This window comes from Balaenoptera physalus (assembly GCF_965194825.1).
Source record: "Balaenoptera physalus genome assembly, chromosome: 9".
NCBI classification, from domain to species: domain Eukaryota; kingdom Metazoa; phylum Chordata; class Mammalia; order Artiodactyla; family Balaenopteridae; genus Balaenoptera; species Balaenoptera physalus.
The window spans coordinates 2,862,820-2,875,614 of record NC_138888.1 but is presented as its reverse complement, the minus strand read 5'-3'; positions in this window follow the sequence as shown (position 1 = coordinate 2,875,614).

Sequence of the window (12,795 nt, the reverse complement as noted above, 5' to 3'; positions counted from 1 at the left end):
GCCCGGTTTTCTTTTGTCCCAACACCTGCCTTTCTTGGGTTCCGGTTAGGCAGGCACGGGTCAGTTTGGTTAGCTTAGAGTAAACCAAGGAACTCCAGGACTTCGACGAGAGCCATGACACTTAAATTCAAAAGCCAAAGTACCTTTTCGAATCTGAAGGCATAATATCTTAGCCACGTTAGCTCTTCCTGTCTGGCCTGAAATTAATCCGCTGCGCTGCCCACAGGGCTTGGAGAATTAGATTCCTCCCAGGTTACTGTTCTAGTACTGAGGTCAGGGAAATCACAAACTTTCACAGGCCAGGAATCTTCACTCTGCCTAGCGATTCAGTAATTTACTAGTGAATAAATGGCAAAGGAATACAGAAAATAGAAACATCACCATTTTGCCCTTCCTGTGGAAATGTGTGACTCAGGCAATCGTCAATGGACAGACCCCATCCACTGCATCAATGGACAGAACCCATCCACTGAAAGGTGAGAGGAGCTGAATCATCCCAAGGTGCCCGCGTGTCACCCACAGTCGCTGGCTGCTGGTCACGGGGAAACAGGCTTCACACACTGTGGATACGGGCAGCTTTCCCCAACTCCTGTGTCCTCTGGAGTTTTAGGGGGGAAATGGTGAGGGCAGTTTTCTAGGTCAAATGTATTCGAAAGCTTATTTGAATCAGACAAGGTTATTTTTTTCTGCAGCGCTTCCGAGAGAGCCTTTACTAAGCTCCCGTGAATGAGAGCATAAAAGCAGCTTATTCTACGTAGCATTTCCCAAACTTCCTTAACCATGAAGCCCTTTCGGAAGGAGCATCTCATGGACTGCCCGTCCGTCGGGTCCAGCGTCCGGGTTCCTGCCTTCCAGCCCCCCGAGCCAGGGCACGGTGAGGAACTCAGGCCTTGCAATCAGGCGGATGCTCCCACTTTTTAGCTGGCAAGTTATTCAAACCGCCCAGGCCTCAGTTTTCTAATCTATAAAGTGGAACCAATAAGTATCACATCATACACGTTGCTGAGTTTTTGTTAGAATTAAAAGGAATGATGTCTGTGCAAAGCCTGACACTGTCAACAGTAGATTTCCACTGCCCTGCATACCCTTAGGACATAAATATCCAGTTCTCCTTCCCTGCGTCCCCCTTGGGAAGGGCCTGGGCTTCCGCCTGCCCTCCTGTCTTTTGCTACTGGGTTGTTTGTTTGTTTGCTTGTTTTTATTAGGGAGAGGTTGTACCTTGCACCACCCTTTAATTCTCTGAGCATTATCTACTCTCCTGAAGGACAAAGGTGGAGAGAGGTTATCTGTGTGGCTTTCTGTCCTTGGAGGAAGGTCGGAGGGGTCAGAGCTCATGCGATCCTCATCTCTGCTTCTCCTGCACGATCATTTGGTTCTGTGTATGCGGAAAACCAGGCTGGGGGAAAGCCAGGTCCACCCAAAGGGTAGCTCCCAGCTGGGACCCAGGCTTAGCTGGTGGTAGGAGCCTGCAGGCGGAGCTGGCCCTGAGCCGTGTGAGGTGGCTCTGGGATAGTGGTTACAGGGGCCTGGGAGGTCCTCTCTCATTTCCAGCTAACACTGACCTGAAATTCTACCTCTGTGAGGACGCTCTTGAAGACGGTCGGTGTTGTATTGACAGAACAGGAAGCCGTCCTTGGAGGGGCTCCCCCTGGCTAAACACAGACAGGCTGAGTATTGAAAAGAATGACTATAGACAATGGAAACATGCATGCGATTTTGTGAGTTCATGATTGTCAAGGAGAAACAAAAAGATACACCACAGAATGGGAGATTTTTGTAAATCATATATCTGATAAGCGACTTGTGTCTAAAATATTTAAAGAACTTTTAGAACTCAATAATACAAAGACAAAGAACCCCATTAAATAATAAGCAAAGGATCAGAATAGACATTTCTCCGAAGAAGATGGACAAATGGTCAATAAACACATGAAAAGATGTTCAACATCATTAGCAATCAGGGAAATGATAGTCAAAACCATAATGAGATACCACTTCACACTCTCCAGTATAGCTACAATCAAAAAAATGGAAAAAGGTAAGGATGTAGAGAAGTAGGAACCCTTGTGCACAGCTGGTGGGAAAGGAAAATGGTGCATCTGCTTTGAAAAACAGTCTAGCAGTTCTTCGAATGATTAAACACAGAGTTACCATGTGACCCAGCAATTCCACTCCTAGGTATACACCCAAGAGAAGTGAAGACATACATCCTCATAAAAACTTGTATACGAACGCTCATAGCAGCCCTGTAAATAATAGCAAAAAAGTGAAAACAACTCAGATGTTGAATCAGCTGTGAGTAGGTAAATATGGCATATCCATAAGATGGAATATTGTTCAGCAATAAAAAGAAATGAAGTTCTGACAGGTGCTACAACACGGACGGAGCTTGCAAACACTGCTAAAGTACAAGAAGCCACACACAAAGGACCACATATCCTGTGATTCCACTTACGTGAAGAGCAGGCAAATCTGTAGAGACAGTAAGTTGCCTGGTGGCTGCCTCCGGCTGGAAGGGTTGGGGAAACAGAGATGCTGATGGGTCTACGCTCTCCTCTTGGGATGATGAAAATGGTCCAGCGTTGGTTGTAGTGATGGTTGCACACCTGTGACTATGCTAGAAACCATTGACTCGTACACTTTTAAGGGATGAATTGTAGGATATGTGAATTATATCCCAATAAAGTTATTTTTTAAAACTTACCAGAGGGCTTCCCTGGTGGCGCAGTGGTTGAGAGTCTGCCTGCTAATGCAGGGGACACGGGTTCGAGCCCTGGTCTGGGAGGATCCCACGTGCCGCGGAGCGGCTGGGCCCGTGAGCCACAATTACTGGGCCTGCGTGTCTGGAGCCTGTGCTCCGCAATGGAAGACGCCGCGATAGTGAGAGGCCCGCGCACCGTGATGAAGAGTGGCCCCCGTTTGCCGCAGCTGGAGAGGGCCCTCGTGTAGAAACGAAGACCCAATACAGCCATAAATTAAAAATAAATAAATAAATAAAAATTAAAACTTACCAGAAAAAAAATCTTTAAAAAGATGCATAGAAAAGCAAACAACAAAAATCCTGAAACCCCTTTGTCATAATCATAAAACCAACTCTTGGTAATTAAAGGGGAAGAAGCATTTATCTGCAAGAACTATTTCAGACAGCCCTAGTCATGAAGGAAAGCTCTTCTTTTCAGAATGAGTCCAGCTAATAAATATGAAGGAATGGCAGAATTAAAAGAACATCAGTCTGTAATCCCTAGTGAAATATTGATTCAGACAAAGATCATCGAGGGCGCTAACCCTATTCAGTGAAGGAACGGGGAGTGGGGCTCGCAGGGCGGCAGTGTTATCCCAGGGGTTAGTTGCTGGTCTGAAAGGGGAAAATGCGAATTTGCAAAAGGAGGGATGCAGCTGGAACTACTCAGCATCACAGCCGACTCTAAGTGCTTCCCAGCAGCACCTGGCCTACAGTACCCCCACCACCACCACCACCACCGCGCATCTTGAACCTGAATCCGATTAGGCCTGCGGGTCCATCTTTGAGTTCCCAGGAAATGAAAGTGCTAGAAGAACTAGTCAAGGGAAACTAGTGAGGGAGTGACCCAGCTTCTCCAGTAAGTGGAGCAGCTTAATAGGACAACAGGACAACGGAAGCCCTCTCTTCCCTGGCCTGAGGAGGGAGGACGTTCCAGATCAGCAGTGCCCCGTAGAAGTGTAACGGGAACCACAACCCAAGCTCTGAGTATTTTAGTAGCCACATTAAAAACGTAAAAAGAAACAAAGTAGATTTCGATAATGCGTCTATTTAGCCCAATATATCCAAAATATTATTTAAATATATAATCAATAACATATATCACTGAAATATTTCATTTTCTTCTTTCGTACTGTCTTCAACATCTGGTGTGTATTTTACACTTATAATTCATCTTAATTCAGATGCTAAATTTTCATTGGCAATATTTGATCTGTATTTAAATTTCGTAGCATTTACAGTTTAAAAAAGTATATTTACACACCCAAGTTGTTCCAAACATACTGAAAAAGTTTCCAAAACTGAATTGAGTACCAAAAAAGAAAAAAGAAAAGAAATCATCTTCCTTTAACATTTGCATTTGCATTGACAATTCAAAATTACATCAGTTCAAATTAAATTCACCTACTCTTGTTTCAACTCAGTCGTGTTAACCTTAACATCAAAGGTTAGTTATTGCCCGACTTCCCTGGTGGCGCAGTGGTTAAGAATCCGCCTGCCAACGCAGGGGACACGGGTTCGAGCCCTGGTCCGGGAAGATCCCACATGCCAAGGAGCAACTGGGCCCGTGAGCCACAACTACTGAGCTTGTGTGCTGCAACTACTGAAGCCTGTGCCTAGATCCTGTGCTCCACAACAAGAGAAGCCACCGCAATGAGAAGCCCATGCACCACAACTAGGGAAAGCCTGCATGCAGCAGGGAAGACCCAACACAGCCAAAAATAAAATATAAATTAATTAATTAAAAAAAAAAAAAGGTTAGTTACTGCCTAAATGGAAAAGCATCTCTTTAGTTTGAGGGTAGTTTTTGCAGTTAATTTACATAATGCTGTTTATTATTATTAAAATGTTCTGCCTATGTATTCATGTTAGGAAAGCTTTGTAAAATCATTATTATTGATTTGTAGTCCAAAAATTTCAATTGCAAATAAATTCTCATACCTGTCTAGCTAGGACACAAATGTGAAAAAATTCACTTTTTAAAAAAAATATATATTTTTATTTATTTGGTTGTGCTGGGTCTTCGTTGCGGCATGCAAGCTCTTAGTTGCAGCATGCATGTGGGAGCGAACCCGGGCCCCCTGCGTTGGGAGCGCAGATTCTTAACCACTGCGCCACCAGGGAAGTCCCCCCTAGATTCACCTTTTAAGTGAAGTTTTTAAACTTCAGGTTTAGCTCATTCATATGCAGCGTGATGCCAGGGAGAAAACACAAATCACACAGCTGTTCGTTGCCTTTGATTACTGAATATTTGGCAAACAGTCCCTTTATTTCAAGAAATCCTTGAACTGGAGGTAAAGTAGGAGTAAGACTCTGCCAGTGAGCGCTGGCGCACGTCATTACTTCCTTGTCTTTAACGGGTTCGTTCAACAAATCCATTAAACTGAGGATGAGTCATAGCGTTGGCACACATTTAAGGAACAATTAAAAAACAACTATTTATGACACTCTTCGCAGTGTCTGCTTCAGAAAACCGAATGCGAATATTTTCAGTATGCATCACGCAACGGCAAAAAGCAATAAGAGAAACAACAGTGTCATGTTTTAAAATTCCAGGGACTTCCCTGGTGGCGCAGTGGTTAAGAATCCGCCTGCCAATGCAGGGGACACGGGTTCGAGCCCTGGTCTGGGAAGATCCCACATGCCGTGGAGCAACTAAGCATGTGGGCCACAACTACTGAGCCCACGTGCCACAACTACTGAGCCCACGTGCCACAACTACTGAGCCCATGTGCCACAACTACTGAGCCCACGTGCCACAACTACTGAGCCTGCGCTCTAGAGCCTGTGCTCCGCAACAAGAGAAGCCACTGCAATGAGAAGCCCACACACCACAACGAAGAGTAGCCCCCACTCGCCGCAACTAGAGAAAGCCCGCGCTCAGCAACGAAGACCCAAAGCAGCTGAAATAAATAAATAAAGAAATAATTCCCCCAAATTCCTGATTTCAGCTAACATAGTTGGAACGCCATCCATTGTGTCAGAAATTACACCCGTTTTCTCACCTGTAGCTGACACTCTAAAAGACCCCAAAATGCCCACCTTGGGCTCTATTTTCCAGGCCACGAATTGGCAACATTTCTTTCTACCTTTGCAAGTCTGCTATTGGCCTGGTACGTGGCTTCAGCCTTGGACCAGCCCATGCCATCTTCCGTCATTTCATATCTCGTTCCATATTCGAGTTGTTTAGGTGCGTTTTAGACCCGTTTATTATCATTACCTTTTAAAAACCTAAATGATGTTTCGAGCCATTGAAAAATGGGTGTGTTCTGAATACATAATATTGGCAGCTTGCCACCAATGTTTCATGAATATGAATTTTCTTTATCATAACATGCAGTGCCCACCCTGCTGTGTCAGTTGCTAGTTTCTTCAAGACACATTACAGATCGTTTCCTCTGATGCCCCATCCTGGTTTCTTCTTGTTTTACCTGCAGAACACCCCACAAGCTCTGCCAGCTTTCCACAGCGGTGCCTCATCTCAGCCTGAAGCCAGTGGGCTGGGAGCCCGGATTCTAAAGGCTCCAGCTAGGCCTCAGTTAACACATCTTCTAAATGGGAAAAAGGACAGAGATTAAAGTAGCTAGTGGCATTGTGGCGTAGTTGAAGTGCATACCCTATCAGGATAATGCGGTTACACAGATGAGTCACAAACACTGAAACACAGGATAAGATCAATCAATTTCTTCAGAAATCTTTCACCCACAAAATGGGTTAAAGTTTGACTGGGTTAAGTCTATTGACTTGACCTCAAAGACACTTCCACATGGGCCATGCCCTGTGGTCTGGATTGCAGTTCTGAGTGGCGAATCTAAAAGCTAATATTTGGTCTGTCCTCATCTGTTATCCTCAGCCTAGTTCTACGCTTCAAAAGAGAAGATGCAGCTTTACAGGACTGTATGCTGATCAAGCAAACTCTAGTGTCCTTGGGTCATTTAGCTGAAGGAGACATTGCCTGCAACAGCAGTAAAAGTTACTCTGGACGTTTCCACAGAGAGAGAGAGAGGGAACCTATGTGGCACCTCCCGTGGCCCCCACGTGTCACGCAGCTCCCCTCCTGGGGGGAGAAACAGGACGGCCCCAAATTCACTTCACTTCACTTTCCCTTCACCGAAGCCCCTGAGACAGGACAGGTCCTCACGCAGCTCTGAATAGCCCAGGGTTTGAGCCTGTGGCTTCCAGGTGCCAGAGGGAACGTGCTTTTCTATTTTCACACACGGCTGGTCCCGGCTGTGGAAATGAAGTCTTCAGTGGCTTTGGGTGGGGTGGGGAGCGGGAGGAAGGGGGAGGTTTTCTCTATCTAGTGACCCCAGATCTTACATGGCCCCCCCCATCTCTGCGCTGCTCCCCACGCTGGTCCGCCTCCAGTCTCCATCCGTCCCATGGGTGCTGCCTGAGGGCCCGGGAGATGCCAGGTGGTGCACCTGAGGTTCAGGGAAACACAGACAGGTGGGGACTCTGCTCACATTCCAGCAGGAGAAGCAGAGAGACAGACAGACAGACAGACAGACAGACACGGAGACAGAGAGAACAAATTAATGCACTTCTGCCAAGTGCCAGGGGGGAAGGCAGGGCGATGAGATAGAGCAGGCCGTGGCCAGGGCAGGCTAGGCGGTCCCGCTGCTGCTTTGGGTGGGATCATCGCAGAAAGCCTCTCTGAGAAGCTGAGGCCTGAATCCCGAGCAGGAGCCGCTAGGGAAGGGTGTCCGGGCAGAGGAGACGGACGGACGGCAGAAAGGACCAAAACTCCTTTCGTTAGAGAAACAGCTGGGAGTCAGGGTGAGGGACGGGAAGGGTGGCCCAGCACAGGTGTGTCGTGTCAGCTGGTGTCTCCGCCCCTGGCACCTTCCCCATGGCCTCCGGGGAGGCCTCCCTGACTGGCTGAGCCCAGCTCCTAGACAGCCTTGTGCGATCAGCCGGCCCCCATCAGGCTTCTTCACCCAGCAGCCGTGGGCTCGCCGAGCGCCCGTCACCGTGGACCCGCCCAGTGTCGTTTCTGCCCAAGGGGCTCAGAGCAAAGGGGGCGCAGGGAGCTGAAGGCTGCACCCCCTCCAACCCATATGGTGAACCCTAACCCCATGTGATGGCACGTGGAGGGGGGCCTTGGGGAGGGGCTTAGGGTTAGACGGGATCATGGGGAGGGGCTCTTACAAGATGAAGGGACCAGAGCCTTCTCTGAACCAGGAAGCGGGTCCCCACCAGACACCGCGTGGGCGGGCGCCCCGACCTTAGACCCCCGGCCCCCTGAACTGCCTGCTGCTTCAGCCCCCAGCCTGAGGAATTCTGCCTGAAGGCTGATGGCCCCGGGATTCAGGGTCCTGCCCAGCTTCCTTAAGGCCTGTGCCGGTGTCAGGGTAGGACGGCGCCGGGGCCGCCCGCGGAGAGGTCACCGTGCGGGGACTGGGGTGTGGTCCCGGCCCAGGCGGTGGGCACTGAGACACTGCAGTTGTGGGGCTTTTCTCTGTCGGGCCCCAGGGGCTGGAGAAGGAGGGGCGCAGGTGCTGGTGGGACCCAGCGGGCCATGAGCACCCCGTGTCTTGGCTTTGCCTGGGCCTTTGGGAGCTGCAGGTGGGGAGCGAGGGGGAGTGTTTCCCTGGGGACACAAATGCGGCTCTATCAAACCGGTCTGCCAGATGCCACCAGGCTGCATCGCAGGCCAAGAGCTGTCAGCGCGTGGTGACCTCTCCTGAAGAGCCGGCGGTGGACGAGGGCTCCTGCTGCGGTGGGGAGGGAGGGGGCTCCCACTCACAGCTCGCCCAGCGGGGAATATTGATGGGACCCCACATTGAGAGCTGCCAGAGGCAGAGAACGCCAGACACAGGCCCAGACGAAAAGGAAGACAAGAGTCCCAGCCAGCTCGGATGCCAGTGAGGGGAGAGGACCAGGGAGTTGGGCGCAGGAGGTGGCCAGGGAGCCACCAGGGCTCTGCCAGCAGCCTTGGGATGAGGGGGTAGAGTGCACTGTCTCTGGCCGTGCAGCTTCCAGGCCTGCTCTCCGGAAAGTTCTGCAAGGTACTTACTTCTCTATAATAATTCTCTTTCTGCTTAAACTTGAAGTGGATTCTCTCGTTTGTAACTGACTCCTGACCAATGTACTAGAACAGTGCCATCCAGTGGAACTTCCTGCCTTCATGGAAATGTTCTAGAATCTGGGCTGTCCAACCCGGGAGCCCTGGCCTCCTGTGGCCGTGGGGCACTTGAAATGTGGCCGGTGTGGCCACAGAACCGAATTTTGACTTTAATTTTAAGCAATTTAAATTTAAATAGACAACCGTGACGGGGGCGCACCCTATTGGACGGCCCGGAATTATAAAGTTAAGGTGGGGTGCACCTCGAGATTAGCTGAGAACACACCGGCCAAGGTCATGGGGGTCAAATACCAGATAAATAGGCTGGACTTTCTCCAGAAGAACCAGAGCTGCTGAAGCTTTTCCTTTAACACAGTAAAGGGATACGGGCACCACGGTCTGTTGATAGAATTTTAAGCCTCAGCGTGTACAATGGGCTTGGGGGGCAGTGCTGCAGCGGGGAGCCAATTCAGGAGGTCACTGCGGCTGCCCAGGTGAGCAGAGAGAAGCGGGGATAACGGGAATGAAAGGAAGCCCCGGCTCAGGAGGCGAACCCGCAGGATCTGAAGCTTGATGACGTGGGAGCGGCTGGGGGAGGGGCTCTGGACCAAAGGATGGGTCCGTCTCTGGATGGATCCTTTGGAAATGGTGTGAATCAAAGTGTTTCCACTGAGTTCGGGGATCAGGAGGGAGCAGCAAGTTTTGGGAGGCTGGGGTGAAGACGTAGGTTCAGGATTGATGAACCAGGATGAAATGCTTGTCAAACGTCCGCGTGGCGACGAGCAGCCTGCAGTGGCCAGCAGCTCGGGTGTCCAGCCAGGGTAGGACTTGGTTGTTTTTGGAACTTAGAGCCACGCGTGGTATTCTGCGTCTCCCACAGGGCCGATCCATGGAATCACAGGGATGCTTTAAAAATACAGGTGTGTTCCAAACCTATTGTCTGAGCATCTCTCCTTGGTGGTTACCAGAGTCACTGGTTCACAGCCATTTTCACCATCAAAGACCTTTTTTGAAATTGTTTTTCCTATAGACCTGTTTTAAGAAAGACTGTCTAATAAAGATATATTTAAGTAACTTTTCTGCTCCTCTACAGGAGTATTTTAAAAGAGAAATTTTAAAATTTCCCCTATGTGTGAGATAACTAAAGTTAATGTAAAACCAACCAAAGCTCAGAGGAGCCTGACGTGTTGCCGTGTAGGTTTCTGGTGTTTAAATTTATGCTTCTCACACAGCTTTTGGCAACGTTGACATAGATCTCAGACGCCCAGTTCTGCCGAGAGCTCAGGTTGGCAGTCCCTGACCGGGTATAAGGAGCCAGGGGCAGGATCGGGGACAGCTGCCATCCCCCCACCGTCCCAGGGAAGCTGCGATGTGGGAGCGGTGCCGGGGAGGGAGGGGACACTTTCAACACCCGCAGGGCCCACACTGCGCTCTCGTGGCACATTGTGACAATTGCAAACTCACGGAAAGCCCCTGCTCTGTGCCCGAGGCTGTAGTGAAGCTTTGGGAGGAGGAAATGAACTCATGTGACCCTCCCTGCCCTACAGTGCCTTCCCCCCACCGCCGTGTGCTGACCCACCGGTGACACCTTCTCCGACCCTGTTTGAATTTGCCCACCGCTGCCCCCCTTGTCCTCTGTTTCTCCCACAGTGCTCAGTACCCTTTGAGAGCCACATCCTCTGTGTGATTTGTTTCTTCTGTTTCCCCTCACTAGGAAAAAGGCTGATGGAGGGCAGAGAGCTTTGTCTGCTTCCCTGGTGCCTGGCGAAGAGCTGGTGTCAGGAAATGTTTGTGTGAATGAACCAGTAGCTCGAGAGCCGTCCGACGGAGAACCTCCCCGACTGTGGCTCAGGGCGCTGCCCTTCCTGGACAGCACCGGACACCCCCTGCGGTGGGCCCTCCCCTTTCAGCGCCTCCATCAGCCATCAGGAGCCTGAGACCCCCGCCCAGGGCTCACTGCCTTCTCCCATTTCCGCAGCAGGTCCTGGAAGGTTTTGTTGGAGGAAATGGAAGTCTGGAGTCACTAGAACTTTCCGGGGATGTGGGAGCCTGAGTCTCAGCCTGTGAACTGTGGTCTGGGAGGCGTACTGACCTCTGGCTTCCTTTTGTCTAAAATGTCAGGGACAGTCGCTTGTCCAGTTCCTGTGAGGCCAACGTTTATTATTTTATCGTTAATCTTCTCAAGGGCTTAGACATTAAACTTTCACTACTGTTCATATCAAAGTCTTTCAGATCGAGTTCTATGTGAGTCTGGATTACTTTGGATGTTTTCCAGGTTTCACTGGGGATATTTTGTAACTGGGCGAGAGTTTACGTTGTTAGCAAAACCTTAGGCTCTAAAAATGTGTTTTAAAGTTATGTGAAGAGCTTAACTCTGATCTTAATTTCTCTTAAGAAAATCTTTTCTTTAGTCTGAACACTTACCTTTTCAACTGTTATTTAGGACTAAAAACAAACCTGATTGATCCAGTTTCCAAGTCCATAAAGAAGCAGAGTTTGAAAGTCTGTGGGTTTTGACGTGTCTCCATGTGATCAAAGTTTCCAATTTCACAATCTATCCCTCAGCCCAAAGCAGAACCCAGGAGAGCTGAGATCAGAGGCCAAACTGGCTTCCTATTCCCTCAGGAAAGAAAACCCCGTGTGATAAAATGTGGGGAAAACACCGAAATAAACAGAACTTGCTGCCAACAATGATGTTTCGGAGCTAAAACCACAGCTATGATTTGGAAATCGTGGCTTTCTTGCCCAAGCTCAGGTGTGATAAAAACAGCATACTGAAGATTGTTTCTCTGCCAAACATTTATTTGATGTTTCTCCTCATCATGGTAAAGTGACAAACACATGCCCAAATTGGACATATGTCGTAAATGAGTGTTCTTGATTTTAGATCCTGAATTATAGCCATTATCGGGGAATCAATTAAATAAAATTCAAAAGTCATGGGCTCAACATTGAAAGGTTGGTAATACCTGTTGCTGAGAAGAACCAGCACACCTTAAGGATTAGTGTACGTTTTGAATTCCCTTCCTGAATAAAATGGCAAGTCCCCTCAGTCTGCTCTGCTTTTCCCTCAGAGCGCACGGCACCTTGGCACCTACTGTTTATGTATTGTTACCGGCTTACTTTCTCTCCCCTGCTGGGAGCTTCGCGTCACCAGAGGAGGGACCTGCTCTGTGGCTGCTGAACCTCTTAGGACAGCGACGGGCTTGTGCTCCAAGCACAGGAAATGCGTTTTGACTGAGCAAATCTCTGCTATGAGGGATCATCTGCTCAGTCTGAGTTTCTACATGTCAGTGACGAAATGACTGTCACTGTGTGAAAGCCCTGACAAGCTGAAACAGCTGGGGCGGTTGTCCTCCCGTCAGTGGAGGTGCCCTCGACCCTTGTACGGCCAAGGAATCTGAGCCCTGGGATGGAGACGTGTCCACACTACACTGGCAGCAGAGCCCGACCCCATGCCCAGCCTCTGACTCGGGATCCTGAGTCACGAGCTGCCCTGCGATCTGCCCTCGTACACGAGATTTACTCATTTTACCTAGGAGGTCACAGACCGGATAAAACACCAGGGATTTGGGCGGCATAGTTGGGTGACCCGGGGGCTGCCTTGGAAACCAGGAGCCCAGGCCCGAGGCTCCCTTACCCGCCTCATGTTTCCAGCATCTTGCGAAGCAAATACGGCTAATGGTCTGGGCTGGCATTACTTAGGACAAGTGGCAAGCTGGATTTGCAAGTATAGACACAATGCTCTGCATGAAAGGTACCCGGAGGACTAGGTCACATCCTGCAAAAGACGGACGTGTGCGCTTGCGGCTGAGTTAGCAGGACGTCCCCCGAGACATCGCACAGCCGGGGAGACGGGATTGCGTCCCCATCCCGGGCAAAGGATGGCCGTTTGCCTGCAGCCCTTTATAAATGACTGGCGTTTCGCAAGTCGGTCCCCGGCTGTCACACAGCCCTCTGGGCAACCCTCGGCCTGGGCCACGCTCCA